Consider the following 17,773-nt stretch of genomic DNA (forward strand, 5'->3'; position numbering starts at 1 on the left):
ATAGGATTGGGATGTACAGGGTAGAAGCTCCCATAATTAACACAACCTTTCTGTTCAGTCACAGTTACCGTATTTCTACTCAGAGAATAAAAAGATTTTGAATAGTGAAGTGGATTTTACAGCCAATCCACATGAAACAGCAACTATATGAGGGGACCTTTAAACTGGTCCCCTGATAGCAAGGTGTTTATTTGCAGGGCCTTGCCATGGAGATGAGGGTTCTTTGGTGTGCTGCCACAAACCATGGCTGAGGGTAGGAAAGAACATATACATCCTCAGCCAGGTGAAGGCCAGTGACTTTTGTTCCACGGATGTTTAAGCAATTAGTTATCAAGCTGTACTTAATAACAAGCAGGGATGTAAGCGTAGACAAGTTCTCACTAATTTTGAAAGCATGTACCATCAGGAGATTGTGATTGAAACCATATTCTTATATATTAGTATGACACTAAAACATTTACATCTCTCATTAGAGGTAACTAGTCTCAGACCATGGCTAGACCAGGCCGATATCCTGGGATTGTCCCGGGATCAACCCTGTGCATCCAAATGACACACAGGGGATCCCAGTAGCAGGCAGGGATGACCCCTCCATTTGCCCTGGATAATCCTTAGGTCTAGCTAAGGCCCTAGTCTGTAAGTTCTATATTTCTCCTTGTTCTTCTCCTCACAAAGTTATATTGGCTTACCGTCCTTCAAAACAGAAATGACAAATCTAGACCAAACTTTGTGGACATGATAATTCATCTTCCCTGAATTAAAGCTGTGTACAAATAACCTCTCAAAATTCTCCACCCAACTTGTCAGAGAAATTGGTGAACTATTTCACTGAATTTCTCCAAGGGGAGAAATTCTCCAACAGTTTTTGGGTGGGATTCATCCGTAGTTGTAGTAATAGCATGACATTTTTCTTTTTCTTCCCCCACCTAAAGTTTTATTTATTTTTTGTTGTGCTGCAAGTGGCAACCATATTGACAGCATGGGGACCAGTTTTCATCCTTCATAATACCCCAGACCTAGCGTCATTCCAGGGCATGTGTGTGCATGTATTCATAGAACATTCTGCAACGTGACCTTTTCCAGGGAGATGAGAAAAGTAAAAAATCTCAGATCGTTTTCTCAAAAAAATGTCTTCCAATAATTTTTGGCTCAGTTTTAGAATAATTATTAAGACAATATTGTGAAGAAGAGATTAGAGCACTGTGCTCTATAAATGCAAACATGCAAACTTAGAATTCCTCTTTTTGTGATTCTACTTTAGTGGGGAAAGAGAAAATTCTTCTTCCATAGGGAGACACATGAGTTCCAGATGGTGAAAGAACTCATGCATTCTCCATGCCAGAGGGGTATGTGATGTAGCAGTTCTGCTTTCACACATTACAATGGAAGCAAGATTAATAACCTTGAAGCGAGAGTCACTCGTGCTTCCTCTTTTGCTTCTTCCTGAAATGTTCAAAGCGATCCTTAACAAATAGTTCAAAAGCAGACAGAATTGTGGGAGTGTCCCCAGTTACAACATTTCTAGTCTGGAGTATTTGCGGTGATTTCAGATATCGTTGGTTGCATCATTGTACCAGAGCCACTCTTAGCACTGCTGTCACTAACGGATAATGTAAGACACCGTTTGCCACGATGTGAGGCAATCCTGTTTTTGTTGCTAGCAGCATGCCTAGAAATAGTACAACATTGGAAAACAGGTGCTGGCTGCATGATGCAGAGCTACTTCACCAATATCTGGAAAACTGCACTTTCAATGGCACTGAAGTGCACTGACAACTCTTGGGGCCTATAACACATTCCATATACCATTTTCAAACCGCATTCATAGTGTAGGGTGCCCATATGCCCTGCCCTCTTTTAAATCTGGTCACTCTAGTATAGCTCCTGCACCTTTAACTGTTGTGATGAAGATGGAATTTCCCCAGGTTCTCCATATACACAAATGACAGCTGCTGAAATTCCCTTTTCTATGCAACTGTTAAAGATACAGGAGCCCTGTCCTCCTTTTCACATGGTCACCCTACCATAGTGTTATGTCCTGTTTGGTGTAGATCTGGCCTAACCCACCACGGCAGAGTTCTGAGAGGTTTGGCCAAACATGACCACTTCATGTAAATCTGGTTTCCTTTCATTGCATTTGTCAACAAAGGGACAGTAGCCTATGAGACCCCGATACCCCAAATATAATTTTCAAGGGATCTAATTAAATGAGGAGTGTTTTAAGAACATGCTACCAAGATTATGGCAACCAGCTTGATTGATAACTGGCAAATAGAGGGAGAAAACGTGGAGGCAGTGACAGACTTTGTATTTCGGGGCGCAAAGATTACTGCAGATGCTGACTGCAGCCAGGAAATCAGAAGACGTTTACTTCTTGGGAGGAGAGCAATGACAAATCTTGATAAAATAGTTAAGAGCAGAGACACCACACTGACAACAAAGGTCCGCATAGTTAAAGCAATGGTATTCCCCGTAGTAACCTATGGCTGCGAGAGCTGGACCATAAGGAAAGCTGAGCGAAGGAAGATAGATGCTTTTGAACTGTGGTGTTGGAGGAAAATTCTGAGAGTGCCGTGGACTGCAAGAAGATCAAACCAGTCCATACTCCAGGAAATAAAGCCAGACTGCTCACTTGAGGGAATGGTATTAAAGGCAAAGCTGAAGTACTTTGGCCACATAATGAGAAGACAGGATACCCTGGAGAAGAAGCTGATGCTAGGGAAAGTGGAAGGCAAAAGGAAGAGGGCAAGGGCAAGATGGATGGATGATATTCTGGAGGGGACAGACTTGATCTTGGGGGAGCTAGGGGTGGCGACAGCCAACAGAAAGCTCTGGCGTGTGCTGGTCCATGAAGTCACGAAGAGTCGGAAGCGACTGAACAAATAAACAACAACAAACTGTTACTCAGATAAGAATGGGAACACAATTTCTTTTTATTTTGTTTGAATAATTGACCTTTATTGTATTTGTGGGCTATAAGCTCATTACACAATAACTAAATTAAACAAAGTTTTAAAAAGCAAACAGAATTAAGTGATTATTCTTAATAATTATTCTTCATTGCTATTCATTAGCTTTCAATAGCACCGTACATCCTTAATTGAGGCTATGTAGCTCATGCCAACAACATGATAGTGGACCCTCACTGACTTGAGATATTATTGCTTTTAAGAAGACACCTTTGCAACATGTTTTTGTTTGTTTTAGTATTTAAAATCAAACTGTCTGACAAAAAGAGGTATATAATTACAATTAATAAATAATATTACTGTAATATTTAATCTAGGACAACAATCACTTTGAAGCTTACATCGAAATGGCTTGTGTCATTCTATCAATGTTTGAGGGACAAAGCTGTGAAGTGAATAACTTGCAAACACCCAAAAATGCTTCATTTGAAAACAGACCCAGTTGTAAAACAGCTTTCTCTATACACCACCACAAATTTCAGTGTGGCCTTGGATGACATTACACAACCATTTACTTGTGTGATATGTCCGTTTTAAAAGAATTACCAGGTGGCAGCTCTAAGCATGTGGTATGCTGGTCAAATGGAACACCATGATGACACTCAAATCACCACAGAGTGAGAATGTACAGTTAGCAGCCTTTGGCAGCCTACTACCAGAAGGAAATGCCTTTTCCTGCATTAACCTGCCTGTACACAATGATGGAAGTATACCTTGAAATATTGGAATTCACTGAGAGTTCTAAATAGACACAGGATATTAAGCTGACAGTTGGCAGTGAGACAGTTAAAGTGGGCAGGGAGTCATGTCAAGAGCCAACTGTATGTCTTATAATAGTTCATCTATAAACATTTTTAATGAAGTTCCTGCCTTCACCAAAATAATGCTTGAACATTAACATAACACAATACCAGGAGTGAACATGGGGAATTTGTAAAGACTGGCGAGTTGAAGATCTCTGAAAGATGGAGCAACTGGAAGACCCAGACTGAAAATCTAAGCTTGACTCTCAATGCTGCTAAACACTGGAAACATTTTATGCAGGAGTCGCCAAAAAAAGAAAAATACATCAAGTGAGAGGACAGTGATTCTCATGATATTTACATATGCTAATTTATAGGGGTGTGCACAGACCCCCCACTCCGCTTCACTTCCAGATCCGCAGTTTGCGGATCGGGCCACTTCGCTCCGCCCCCGCTCCGCCCATGCCCGCTCCGCTCCGCTGCGGAGCTCCGGATCCGGATCGGAGCTCCGTTTCCCCCCCATAGGCTTGCATTAAGCTTAAAAAGTATACAACTTTTTTTCTGTGAAAGTTAGAAACCTCACGTTTGGCACCATGACACCTCATGGAGGTATACACACGCACGCCAAGTCTCAAGGCAATCCCATCATCCCCTGAATTTTTGGGAATTTATGAACATCGGGCACCCCATTCACACCCCTTTCGATAGCTCCGTCAATTTGCATGTTAAAAACCTCAAACTCGCCACCATGATAGCTTATCCAGGGACACACACGCATGCCCAGACTCAAGGCAGTCCCATCATCCCCTGATTTTTGGGGAATTTATGAAAATCAGGCACCCCATTCACACCCCTTTCGATAGCTCCGTCAATTTGCATGTTAAAAACCTCAAACTCGCCACCATGATAGCTTATCCAGGGACACACACGCACGCCCAGACTCAAGGCAGTCCCATCATCCCCTGTATTTTGGAGGGGCTTAAACCTGCAGACATCTCAATGGGGCCATTTCAAAGGAAATCCCAACATGCCATGAATTGGGGAGTAGAGATAAACCTATATGAATCTTCTTCCACACTTGAAAAATGGATTTGGAACTTCCAAAACTCCAAGTGAGCGCAGGAAGGACTTCTCCCCTGAGTCAAAGCCAGACACACACAACATCCCTGCGAGGCGGGCAGGGGAGGAGAGAGGGAAGGCAGGCAGGCAGCAGACATTTCTGGGGGCATAAGGAAGTGAGCCAAGGATAAGCCAGTAATGCATATAAAATGGAATAAATAAATAAATAAACAAAGGAGGGGTGGAATTAAAAGCAGCAGTGTTGCTGAATAAACAACAAGAAGAACTTTTTAAAAAAGGCTATATCTGTCTTTTACCAGCAATAGGGGGACGTGCCCAGGGGAGGGGGAAGCAGCTGCCAGTTCAACTCATGAAAGCCATTGCTTCACCACGAGAGCTCTCAGGAGTAGAACTCTCACTTCAACTCATGATAGGCATTGCTCCACCGGGTTACTCTCTTTGGAGGGCTCTGATTGCCCTCCAAGTACAGGAGAGAGTGGGGGCACGTCCACATGGGATGCCCTAGGGGAGCTCATCCCCTTGCACCACATCTTTTCAGTTGTTCCCCAAAGTTAGGGTGGGTAGCAGTGCTGTGTTTCTATCTCTTATTATTGGCTTAGTATATGATTTCAGGTTGTGTTTGTGCATTTGGTGGGGCTACTGTTTTAAAAAACACTGGGAAAAGTCCGTTCAGACTAAGAAAGAGAAGTTCCCAGAATCCCAAGTTACCCATTTTGCCTATCCCCTCCTCTAACTTTGGGATCATGTGATCATGACCAGGAGTTGACTCTGCCCCTCAGCCCTTTGGAAAAGGTATTTTCCCGCCGGTTTGTAAAAAAATTCTAGCACACGAACCGCAGCACGCAGAGAGCTGAGAGTAGTCTCAAAATGACCCCCATCCACGACTCTCCAAGCACAAGAATTTTCAGAAAGATAGCTTCAAAAACAACACAGTTATCCCCCTTTCTTTTCTGCAATGCAATCCTATGGGCGAAATGTTTCAAGATGGCGATTGGATCAGACCGCGGAAACCGGAGCGCTCCGAAAATGGGCGCTTTTCTTCGCCTTGCTTCTAGGGGTCCGTGGTCCGCTTCTACTCCGCCTCTGGGCAAGGCGGAGCAGGCCAATTCGCTCCTGCTTCTGCGCTTCTAATCGGAGCGGAGCACATGCCTACTAATTTATATGCATAGATGAAATAATTATTGTAATTTAACTAGAAATGTAGTACATCTCACCATAGTGGGGAAGACAGTGACCAAGGGCTCATCTACACCAAGCAGGATATTCCACTATGAAAATGGTATATAAAAGGCAGGAGCCACACTATTGCTTTATAGTGGTATTGAAGTGCACTGACAACTGTTGGGGCCCATTGACACATACCGCTTTCATACCACTTTCCTAGTGTTATATCCTATTTGCTGTAGATGTGTCATGGGCTCCAACAGTTGTCAGTGCACTTCAATACCACTATAAAGCAGTAGTGTGGCTCCTGCCTTTTATATACCACTTTCATAACACCTTCATAGTGGAATATCCTGCTTGGTGTAGATGAGCCCCATGTGACCTGTGTCCCTGCCTGCTCAACCTGCTGCCCAGGTGCTAACCATTGATGGGCAACAGACCATATGGCTCATTATCTTTAAAATGGAATTGGACAGAACATACATTCAAACAGAGAATGCCTTCAAGTAGTGGATGGTCCTTTGTCAGCATTTCAAATAGAGGACTGTCCTCAGTAAAAAAAGAAAAGAAAAGAAAAAGAGGGCACTTGGCCAACTTTTGATTTCTCAGAGAAACTTCTCTGAATACTAAGGATATCTGCAGAAGCCCTCAGATGCCTCCTAAAGATAGTTAGTGGCTGTGGATTTCTCAAGTAGTGGCTCCCTTTCTTTGCCATGACCTCCTCACAGAAGCCCACCTCATCACCTGATACCTATACTTACATCTCCAATTCATTCCATGGCAATTTTCTCAGGCCATTTAAACTGTGGGAGATCTCATTGGTTGTGTTCCTCTGTTGTGGTTTTGGGCAGGTTTTTTTTTAACTGCCCAGCTATTTTTCACATTTTCTGATTTTAATCATGTATTTAGTGATTTTATTATTTTAATGATTTGGTAGCTGCCCTGGGAGTATCATATAATTCATTAGTTCAATTGACAAATACTAGGAAAATACTAGTATAATATGAGGAAAAGAATCTGTAACACCTCTCTGGATTGCTGCACAGTGTTGCCTTATGGAAAGCTAATTTATTTAATCCCATTCCCCACACCCAATTTGGCAAAATGAGGATCTGCTATTTGAACGGCAATGCTCTTTAAAATTATAGTTAAGAACTATATTCTTGCACTGAGGTAATGAATAGAATAGGACTTAAATTATATTGTAATTTTCTCTCTGAAGATGGAAAGATATTTCAAAAAAGACATCTGAAAAAAACATAATGAGGCTTAGTAGCTATGGATGACCGCATGCAGAGCTGGAATGCAACAGAATTAAAATACTGGGTCAGAATCTCTGCCTAGCATTCTCTCCACAAAGGTCTCTGATCATGCCTCCTCTGAATTTGTGTTGGAAGGAGCATGTTAACTTTAAAGGCCAGATCTACACTGAACAAGATGTAACACTATGAAAGCGGTTTGAAAATGGTATATGGAATGTGTCATGGGCCCCAACCATTGTCAGTGCAATCCAAGACTGCTATAAAGCAGGAGTGTCGATATTGCCTTAGAGAGGTAACATTTTCCAGTGGCTAACTTATTTGACTTGAAGCTGGAATAGGTAGGTTTACATCCCAATTTAGAGTGGGGCAGTTTGAAAAAAATTCTGGAAGTGAGCAAGGTTGTCTAGGTGTCCTACTTTGCAGAGGACAATCCTGTATTTTCAAGAGCTGGCAGAGGACAGTCCTCTATTTGAAAGTGTCCTCTGTTTGAGGTGCTGTCTAGTCCAAGTCTGGTTTAAAGATAAAGAACCTTAAGAAGGGGAGAACCAGGAATGCCTATCGATAATGGAAATGGCAGACAGACGGGTGACCTACTCAGTCTGCTTTACTACAATGAGATATCTTGTATTTCTATTTAAATAATAGTTATCTCTAAATTTGCACCTATGTTTTGCTTTTGTAAATGTAATGCCAATTGGTATCCTCTTTTGTCCTCTTTTTCATGATGCATTTCCTCTGTTTTGGTGATCTCTAAGTGGCCTGCCTAGTCTACCACCTCCTATACCTCCACACGGGTGGTGCACAGAATGCCGTGGGGGTCAGGGCCAGTAGGGCTAACAGAAACAGAGAGGACCTTTCACAAGCCACCTGCTCAAGTATTGGAGTCATTCCAGCTATCTCCGCTTTCCTCCCTAAAATGCCCTCATAAGGCACAGCTTGTAAGTGCAAGAGCTGCCGAGATGAAGCCTGCTCGGGCTAGAACAAATCTCATCTCCTGCTACAAAAAATAAAATAACAATAATAACACAGTTATTCCTCAGACTCTTGCAAATTGTTATTTCTGAAGCTTGGTTCCTAGTGGGAAAAAGAATAATGCACATGTTACACCAGGGATGTTGAATCTCTTTCAGCCTGAGGGATGAATTCAATTTCGGAAATGCTCTTGGAGTCACATTCCAGCGGTGGGCAAAAGAAAAGGCAAAAATACCCCAAATACCAGCATATGTCAGCTTAAAGCTCTTTCTGCCATCAACATATTTTCAGGAGAGGCATTTCAACCTTGTAGAATGGAGAGAAATTGCACACAAGCCAGGAAATCAGAAAATAATAGGTGGGTGGGGGGAAAGGAATGACTGGGGCAGGATCTACACTACTGCTTATAACGGTTTATAAGGGTTATTATTATTATTATTATTATTATTTATTTATTTATATAGCACCATCAATGTACATGGTGCTGTACAGAGTTGCCGTGGGACTCCAGAACAGCCAGATTTGGCTCACAGTCCTGAGATCCAACACCCCTGTGTCACACTCATCATGGGAAGGTTACTAAAACCAGCCTCCCTGGGCCATAACCCAAAAGCCCTGTTCCGGCATCACGCCTCGACACGGTATACAAATACATATAAATGGCATGGGTCCATGCATGTTGGCCCTGCCTCCAACATCCTTGTGTGCACCAGTCTGAATGGGTTGTGCGCAGGGAATCTGAATGGGGACTCTACTTGTGTTTGCTTGAATATGAAGTGACTCCCCTCCCCTCCACGGTCAGGAACCCTGATCATGCTGAGCATAGGGTGGGGGATGTTAAGGGTGAGCCTAGCATGCATGACCTCTTGCCTTTTGCATGCATTTGTTTACCCTGTTTAGGCATAATGCCTAAATAGGGCTACAGAGTGCTTTACAACATGAATTGCTGCCACCATGCAGCAAGACATCTGGCAGAGGCATGGTGACACAGTGGTAGTGACTCATATGTATCTGATGGCTTATTTCTAGCATTTTGCATACACATAAACAGATTTATATATATACACACAGAGGCACATCTTTGATGGGTTCTTCAAATATCTGGAGATCAGCATTCTACTGCTGATCAAAGACATGAAACCAGAAAGTTTTTTGTTTGTCTCCATCGAAGACAATGCCAAGCAGATGTGCATTTGTACAATAAATGAGACTCTGAGCAGGGGCTTCTGAGTTGGGAGACCTTCCACACAAATGCTATTCTGCTCTTTATATTCCAAACCCTGTTCTAAATTTCTGGGTGACATTTAACCTATTCACTGTTGAGTTCTGTTTCAGAGAAGTTAACCTATCTACTATCTGATACAGATCTTCATGTGACCCACAGGATCTACATTTACACCTTGGCAGACTCAAAAATTTGAGCAAGAACAATTTTAGTATTGGCAGTTAACTGCTGTGATGTTTCAGTTGATGAACACTTGGGCCACAGCTAGACCTAAGGTTTAATCTGGGATCATCCAGGGTTCACCCCTGCCTGAGCACTGGGGATCCCCTGTGTGTCACCTAGATGAACAGGTTTGACCCCTGGATGATCCAGGGATAAACCTTAGGTCTAGCTGTGGCCTTGGTATAATGGTTTGTATGCTGTTCATTGACAGAGGGGCAGACCTAGGGCCTAATCTACACCAAGCAGGATATTGCACTTTGAAAGTGGTATGAAAGCAGTGTATAAAAGGCAGGAGCCACACTACTGCTTTATAGCAGTATTGAAGTGCACTGACAACTGCTGGGTCCCATTGACACATACCATAACCATATTCCACTTTCATACCACTATATCCTGCTTGGTGTGGCTCCTGCCTTTTATATACTGCTTTCATTGTGCAATATCCTGCTTGGTGTAGATTAGGCCCTAGTGTGCGCAACGCCTCTCCCTCTCATTTCATGAAGACCATAACGCCAGGAGAAGGCTTCTGTCATGAAAACAGCAAATGTTACAGTGCACGTTATCCTGTGCCCCAAAGAAATCAACTAGACTACTTGATTTTCTACTCCATATGGGTGTAGAGGGAGGGAGGGGGGCAGTCCTGGGCTTACCTTCTTCTGGGATCATCCCACATGTCCAAATGGCCAGTGCGACATCCAGGATGGGAGGAGGGACGTTGTGTGAGTCAAGGTGGCCATTTTAAAAAAAGGTATAGGAGGTGGAGCTGCACTCGAGCTCCACCAAAAGGCAAGTGCAACAACAACAACAACAACAACAAACCCACTCTCTCCCCCCACTCCCGATTCCTCCCGACCCAGCTCCTTCCCTCTACTGATCCCACTACTCGTGGGGAGAAGGGAAGAAGCCAGGACAGGCGCCCACATGGGAGGAATCGGGTTTCCCCAGGGATTATTTATCCCTGGGAAAACCCGTGCTCTTCCTCCCCTTGCCCCCGAGAGTCTCTGTGCATCATTTGGATGTACAGGGACTTGGCCGTGACCAGTCTGTATCTTTGGGCTGTTGCAGAAACAGCCTGTGTCATCCGTTTAATATGGATGCAGGCTTCACACACATGTTGGTAACTCCATGAACCAATTAAGATGCAGTATAGCTCCCAAGCAATGCTCTTAATGCAGGCCTGCGCATAGTTTCTTGTAGGCTTGTAGAGAAGGGAGGGAGGAATCTGGAGGCTGGTTGTACTTAAAGAGACACTGCACAGTTAATTCACTGAGTTTGAATACCACACCGTTGTGATTCCAAGCCCTCCCACCAAAATGTGAGACACCAAAGAGATTCACTGTACAATCTACAAATTCTTTATCCAGTTAAAAAAAATCTCTCTTCACACCTGAAGTGACTGTGAAGGCTAGGAGCTATCCTCTAAGCGAAATTAGCCAAACAAAGCAAGGTAGTTGCCTATCAACAAAATGGACAGTTTGCTGCCATGCCCGACAGGCTTTTACTGGACTCCTCCTTCAGGGAGGGTCCTCATACCCCAACTTTTGATATGCAGCTAGTCTGGCAGGCCACCTCCCATCTCCTCTCAACTCAGCTCTCTTGACCCTACAGTGGACCCTGGGATTTGTCAATTCTAATGCTCCCTCCCTCTCTGACAAAGGCTGCGTTCTCAGGGTTGGGGGAAAGACAATATCTGAACCTGGGCCTCCTGTTTGATAATCTCTGGGAAGATTCCTCCCCGACTCATGGAGAGTCTTGGGGAATTTCCTCTACACCCTGTCTTGCCTGGGCTTCTTCTAGTTCTGCCTCTGAATCTGACTCGGCATATGAAACCAGACCATTCTGACACACACATAGAACAAAGGATTTTTATCAGGTTTTAGGAAACCAAACTATAGAGCACCTGTGTCTGACCTAGGGCCTTGCTAGACCCTGCCGGATAAGCCGGCAGGGAGGCGGGGCGACGGTGCACTAACTTTAGCGTGCGCCACCCCGCCTCCTAGACGGCCGAGGCGCAGGGACTCCGAAAGCCCTGCAGCGTCGGCCATTTTTTTTGTTGTTAAAGGGGCCACGTGCGCCCCGAAGACTCTGGAGAAGGTAAGTGTTTTTTTTTTTAAATTAAGCCCCCCACCCGCTGCTGATCCCTCCTCATGGCCCCCTGCCTGCTCGCTCATCCTCCCCCCATCCGCCATCCCCGATCCCGTCCCCGATCTTCTCCCCCCTCCCTTGGCAGCCCCGTCCCCATCTTTGCCCCCTCCCTTGGCAGCCCCGTCCCTGATCTTTGCCCCTTCCCTTGCCATCGCTGATGTCTTGCTTCCCCCCCTCTCTCCTGGCGGGTCCAGCCTTCCCCCTGCCCCTCTCCCCCCCCGGATCCCCCCCGGGCCGATGGGCACAGCGCTCATATGAGCGCTGTGCCCAGTCCGTGGCTTTTCCCAGCTACTCGCGAGTAAGCGAGTAGCCGCAAAAAGCCACGGACCCTGCTAGACGTTCTGCAGTCCCGGCCTCAGGCCGGGGCTGCGGAAAAGGCACGCCATAAGTGACTTCGCTTATGGCGCGTTAAGGGAGGCCTCAGTGCGGCCTGGGCCCGGATTCCCCTGTGCGTGATCTGGACGCACAGCAGGGAAACCGGGCCTCGTCTAGCAAGGCCCCTACTATTACATCAAACATTTTTTTTGTTTTTGTTTAGGACTTTGGCTGTTTCCTTAAACATATATCCATGGGTGTGTGGAATAACTGCATTATCCCTGAAAACAAGAATTAGGGTGATGATTTGAGAGGAAGATTTAGTGTTGCAGGTGAGCTTTCTAAAAATGCCTTAAATCATAAACTGTATTTGCAGCTTTTACCAAGAAGATATATCAAATACTAAAGTGACACTAAACATAAAATGGTCACACAATGTGTTGACAAGATCAGAGCCAGCTCTATCTCAGCTGGGGGGAATCCGCATGTCGTTCCGAGATCGCTTCTAAGCGACCCCAGAGCGGCGTGAAAGCAAGTGTGTAACTTGCCTTTTGAAGAGCCGACGAAGAGACGTCCTTCATGCCGCCGCCGCCGCCACCCGCCACCCAACTCCCTCCTTGCTGGGTGGGACGGAGCGCTCGGGGGAAGAAGGCGGGGTGGAGAGCTTCTTCCGCTCTCAGCCCTGCCTTCTTCAGGCGAGCTCTCCTCGCCACTCGGCGAGGAGGTCTGCGGGTGGCGGCGGGGGCGGGAAGGACGTCTCTTCGTCGGCTCTTCAAAAGGCAAGTTACACGCTCACTTTCACGCCGCTCTGGGGTCGCTTAAAGGGATCTCGGAACGATGTGCGGATTCCCCCCAAGTCTCTCTCTGATTCACTGACAATCTACAGCCAATGCCCCAACAGAGTATGTTGCAGAAGATGAGTTTTTGCTGAACAGCCTCTGCAAACTACACATTTAGAAAGTTTAAGTAATCATTCAAGACGTTATAATTCTAAGGGCTTTCCTGTCATCTTGCATGTGATGCACTAGATGAAGAGACAACAAACTGGTGGCCTCCAGATGTTTTGGACTACAGCTTCCGTAAGTCCCAGCCAGCATGGCCAATGATCATGGATTATGGGAGCTGTAGTCCAAAACATCTGGATGACACCAGGTTGCTTACCCCTGCAATAGATCTCCTGTTTCATGCAATTTAGACACACCTCTGCTATCTTAAGAATAAACCCTGTGATTGAGTTATACAGATGAGGCAGCCTCAGACAGATGGCTTATGAGCATTATTGCTGAAGTTGCAAAGACATTGTTCTATGAATCCACAATAAACATACTGTGGATGGTATTTTTCTTTCCCTTTCTTCCTGTTTCCATAACATTACATGAATCCTGCCCAAATAAAGTCTGTTCCAACTGACTCAGAAAGGGTGGTAGAGAAAAGATGCCAACTTTGGCTATTTCAAAAATGACAGGCTGGGCAAGCAGAAACCGGTCTGAGGAAAGGCCTTTAGATCTGAGGAGGAAGTCAGTGAGAACAGTTTCAACAAACTGTAATGGGTGAAAATCCAGTCAGAGATGGTCAAGAGAACAAATGGAGGTCAAAAAAGGGATGCTATGGATTTACAGAGATCCTAATGGGGCAGTGGTGGGGATTTTATGGTGGACTTACCACCATATCCAATGCACTGCTGGATCACCTCAGCCAGAGCAAAAGGAGTATTTGGGGAGTCCGCCTGGCGCCTACACTGCACTCCTTTCATCACCAGCTGAAGACCTTTCTATTCTCTCAGTATTTTAACGCTTAATTTTAACTTAAATTTAAATTTTATTGTTCTAATTCTGTATTTTAATCTTATATCAATTTCTGTTGCATGGTTTTATCCTGGTTGTGCTTTTTTTTTACTGTATTTTGTATTTGTGTTTTTAGACTGTTGGTTGTTTTATTATGGTTTTAATTTTTGTGAACCTCCCAGAGAGCTTCGGCTATTGGGCGGTATAAAAATGTAATAAATAAATAAATAAATAAATAAATCTTTGTCTTACCTCACACCTTCATTCTTATTCTTTTTAAATCTTATTTCCCTCTCATTGTGGTCAGTGGGAGAGAAATCAGTATAGCAGTTCCAAGGCTCGCCCTGAGATCCTTGTGATACAGGGTGGGATACAAATGTCTTAATAAATAAAATAAGGCTTGTGTAGTTTAGAAACTTTTTTACTGGTGTGCCTGGGAAACAAGAGGGCTTAGGTTCCTTCAGATCCTTGACCTCTTCTGACACACCCCTGGCATACCCCATTTTCAGGTTCACTGCCATTGGAGCGCTATAGGTGGAACAGCAGCAATGGCAGTTTCCACAGCCATCACCATAACCAGGATTCCTCTGGTTATGGTGACCACTTAGGAATTGCCAAAATAAATAAATAAATAAATAAATATTAATAAATAAAGGAAATGCATCAGAAAAAAAAAAAGATGGCAAAAGGTCATACTAATTTGTAAAATGTTCATATGCTTATTTATAGGTATATGTGCAAAGTTACAAAGCGTTACTATAATTTAAATAGAAATATGGTACATCTCTCCATAGGATGGAAGACTGTGCCTAGGTGACCTGTGGGCCTGCTTGTTCAGTCTGCTCTTCAGGTGCTACCTGTTGATGGGCAACAGTTGTTATGGTCCTTTGTTTTTGAAACCAGAATTGGACAGGGCAACCTTTAAATTGAGGACACCTTCCAGTACTTTGAATAGAGGACTGCCCCTTGTAAAAGTGGACAAATGGCCTCTCGACCTCTGGTGGTGGACCTCCCTCTCTGCTGGATGAAAAGGAAGTCTGTAGCAACCAATGGCTGCTCAGCTGCTTCTCCTGGCAACTGTTACCATAAATAACTTGGAGGTAAAGAGAGAGATGGGGCCAGTGTCTGAGGCCCAGTTTGTAATGAATCTGGACTGTACTACCTCAGATTGCAGGTGGGACCTCCATGATTGTATGCTCTTTCATACAAGCATATATTATGCATCTCCTTCTGCATAGAAAAACCAAACTTCAGAGGCATGGATTCTAGCCTCATCTTTTATAATTTAGGACATGTCTACATGACCTAGCCATGGCCTTAGACACAGACTTATCATGCCAGTGAGACCTAGGCCTGGGAGGAGAGCTGACGAGGCTTGAAAGAAGCAAAGGAGCTAGATTACAAACTGGAGACTGTGAAGGGATGAAAGATGGTAAAAGGATCATAGTGGCAAGAGAAGATGGAAGTAAGGGACAAAACAGGTTGCAAGACTGGAGAAGGAGAGAAGATGAGCTACTTTAGAATCAGAGGAGTAGTGGACCAGGTTGGGTGGCCATTTAGGCACTGCCAAAAAGGGGGCAAAAGAGGACATATTTGAACATGCCAATTTATATGTAGGGATGCATATTTAGAAATAATTTAAATAGAAATACAAGGCCTCTGATCGTAGTGGAGAAGATGGACTAGGTGACCTGTGTGCCTGCTGCTCAGACTGCAATCTGGGTGCTAATCGCTGATGGGCAACTCCAAGGCCCCTGCTGCTCTCCCTCCTTATGACTTTAAGCCAGACTTGGACTGGACACATCTTCAAATAGAGGATTGTCCTCTGCCCATTCTCTAAAATAGAGGATGGCCTGGTGTAAAATAGGATACCTGGCTAGCCTAGTATCAGGCCCGACCCAAAACATTTTCTCAAATGCTCCCTACACACACAAGACAAGATGCACAGTATCTAAAGCCAATCACAATATTTAGGCACTTGTGGCAGAAAACCCCACAAGTAACCCCCCATCCCTAGCAGTAAAAATACAATAATAATACATTTAACTAACAATTGGCTGCCCTTTCATGACACCAAGATGTCTCACTTTGAACTGTATCATTCTGCCTAACAGCAGGGCTGGTCCTGAGGAATACATCCACACTTCCTTTTCAATTTCAGTTTTGCCAGATTGACATCAAGAAAAACATTTCTCTCTATGTGTGGGAGCCTGCCTCCCTAACAAATTCTACTTCCCCTTTCCCCCACTACCTTTTCCCATTTCTAGGTAGAGTTCCTGGCAGCTTCATTCTCATACAGTGATCTCGTTCTCATACAGTGATCGCTCAGCATAGAACAAAATTTCTCTCGCCATCCACAACATCTCGTCTAAGCTTATTTTAAAATAGCGAACAATCAAACTTGCACAATTCCTGCATTTTTGTTTCCTTCCATGACCGCTGATCATGGGAACGACAGCCACAAATAGTGATCACCCTGGGATGATCCTAATGTCTAATTGCTTTGCCTAATCCCCCCCTTCCCTCTTTCTCTTGGGAATTCTGGCCGCAGTGTTGCTTTGAATGTTAGCAACTTCAGTTAATGAAGTGAAAAGTGATCCTGAAAACAACTACTCATGCTTTGCATGATCAGTAAACCTGGAGATCTTGTTCCTGCCTCTTTGCTTCCACAATGCTTGCCAGTGTGAATCGAGAGAAATGGCATTTTAGAACAGGGAATGGATCCTTCTTCACCTTCCCAGCCACATAGCTCTCGGTGCTACTAAATAACAGGTTTGAGGCAGATTGATTGCAGGATAAAAGTCTCTTCTGGAGGGCTTTGCTAGACCTGCCGGGGGCCAAGGCGCGCAACCGTTAGCGCGCCTCGCCCAGGCTTCCACACGTCGGACGCGTAGGGACGTCGGGTCCCTGCGGCGTCCGCCATTTTAAAAATTATTTTAAAGCGGCCAGGTGCAGCCCGAAGACGGCGGACAAGGTGAGTGGTTTTTTTGGGGGGGTTGTACGGGGGGGCGAAGGATGGCAGGGTGGGTGGCACGGGGGGAGGGCGGGTGAGATCGCGCCGCACGCCGCCCGAGCAAGCAGCCGAGCGGCGCTTGCCCGAGCAATGCCTGGCATGGGGCGGCGTTGCCCGGGCAAGCGCCGCTCGGCTGCTTGCTCGGGCGGTGCGCGGCGCGATCTCACTCGCCCTCCCCCCGTGCCACCCACCCTGCCATCCTTCGCCCTCCCCTCTCTTCCCCCCCCCCCGGGCCGATGGGCACAGCGCTCGTATGAGCGCTGGGCCAGGCAGGTCCGCGGCTTTTCGCGGCTACTCGTGAGTAAGCGAGTAGCCGCGAAAAGCCACGGAAGTCGCTAGACGTTCCCCAGCTCCGGCCTGAGGCCGGAGCTGGTGAAAAGGCGCATCATAAGCGAATTCGCTTATGCCGCGTTGGAGGAGGCCTCAGCGCGGCCTGCCGCCGGATTCCCCTGTGCGTCATCTGGACGCACAGCAGGGAAATCGGGTCAGAAGGCGCGCTAAGGCCTCGTCTAGCACGGCCCCCAGAGTCTGCGAGTGGTTATAGTCCAATCCTATGCATGTTTACTCAGATGTAAATTCCCTGAGTTCAATAGGTTTTCCAAGTGCGCATAAGAACCCCCTTTCCCTCCCTTGGGGCAGAAATGAGAGCTACCCCCCAGAAATAAACAGAAAACCCAGAATTTCAGGATACCTGTGATTGGGCAGCACTCTGTCTTTCCACATCCCAGATAAAAGGCTCAATAAAGAGAGGAGTTCCTGTCTTTAAGCATCATTACACAGGGTAAAATTTCATTTGCTTACCATCGCTTCTGTGCCAGCATGTTTGTCCCTCATTCTTCCTCTTTTGAAAGCAGAAGTAAACAATGTGCCCGTGGCCCA

General features: G+C 45.3%; 1 protein-coding gene across 1 annotated transcript in view; it reads right to left on the reverse strand.

The window, feature by feature from the left end:
• MME (membrane metalloendopeptidase) overlaps positions 1-17,773 on the reverse strand; it is a 96,824-nt gene that overhangs the window by 50,542 nt on the left and 28,509 nt on the right. The window lies entirely within an intron of this gene.

Source organism: Elgaria multicarinata, chromosome 8 (genome assembly GCF_023053635.1).
Source record: "Elgaria multicarinata webbii isolate HBS135686 ecotype San Diego chromosome 8, rElgMul1.1.pri, whole genome shotgun sequence".
Lineage (NCBI taxonomy): Eukaryota > Metazoa > Chordata > Lepidosauria > Squamata > Anguidae > Elgaria > Elgaria multicarinata.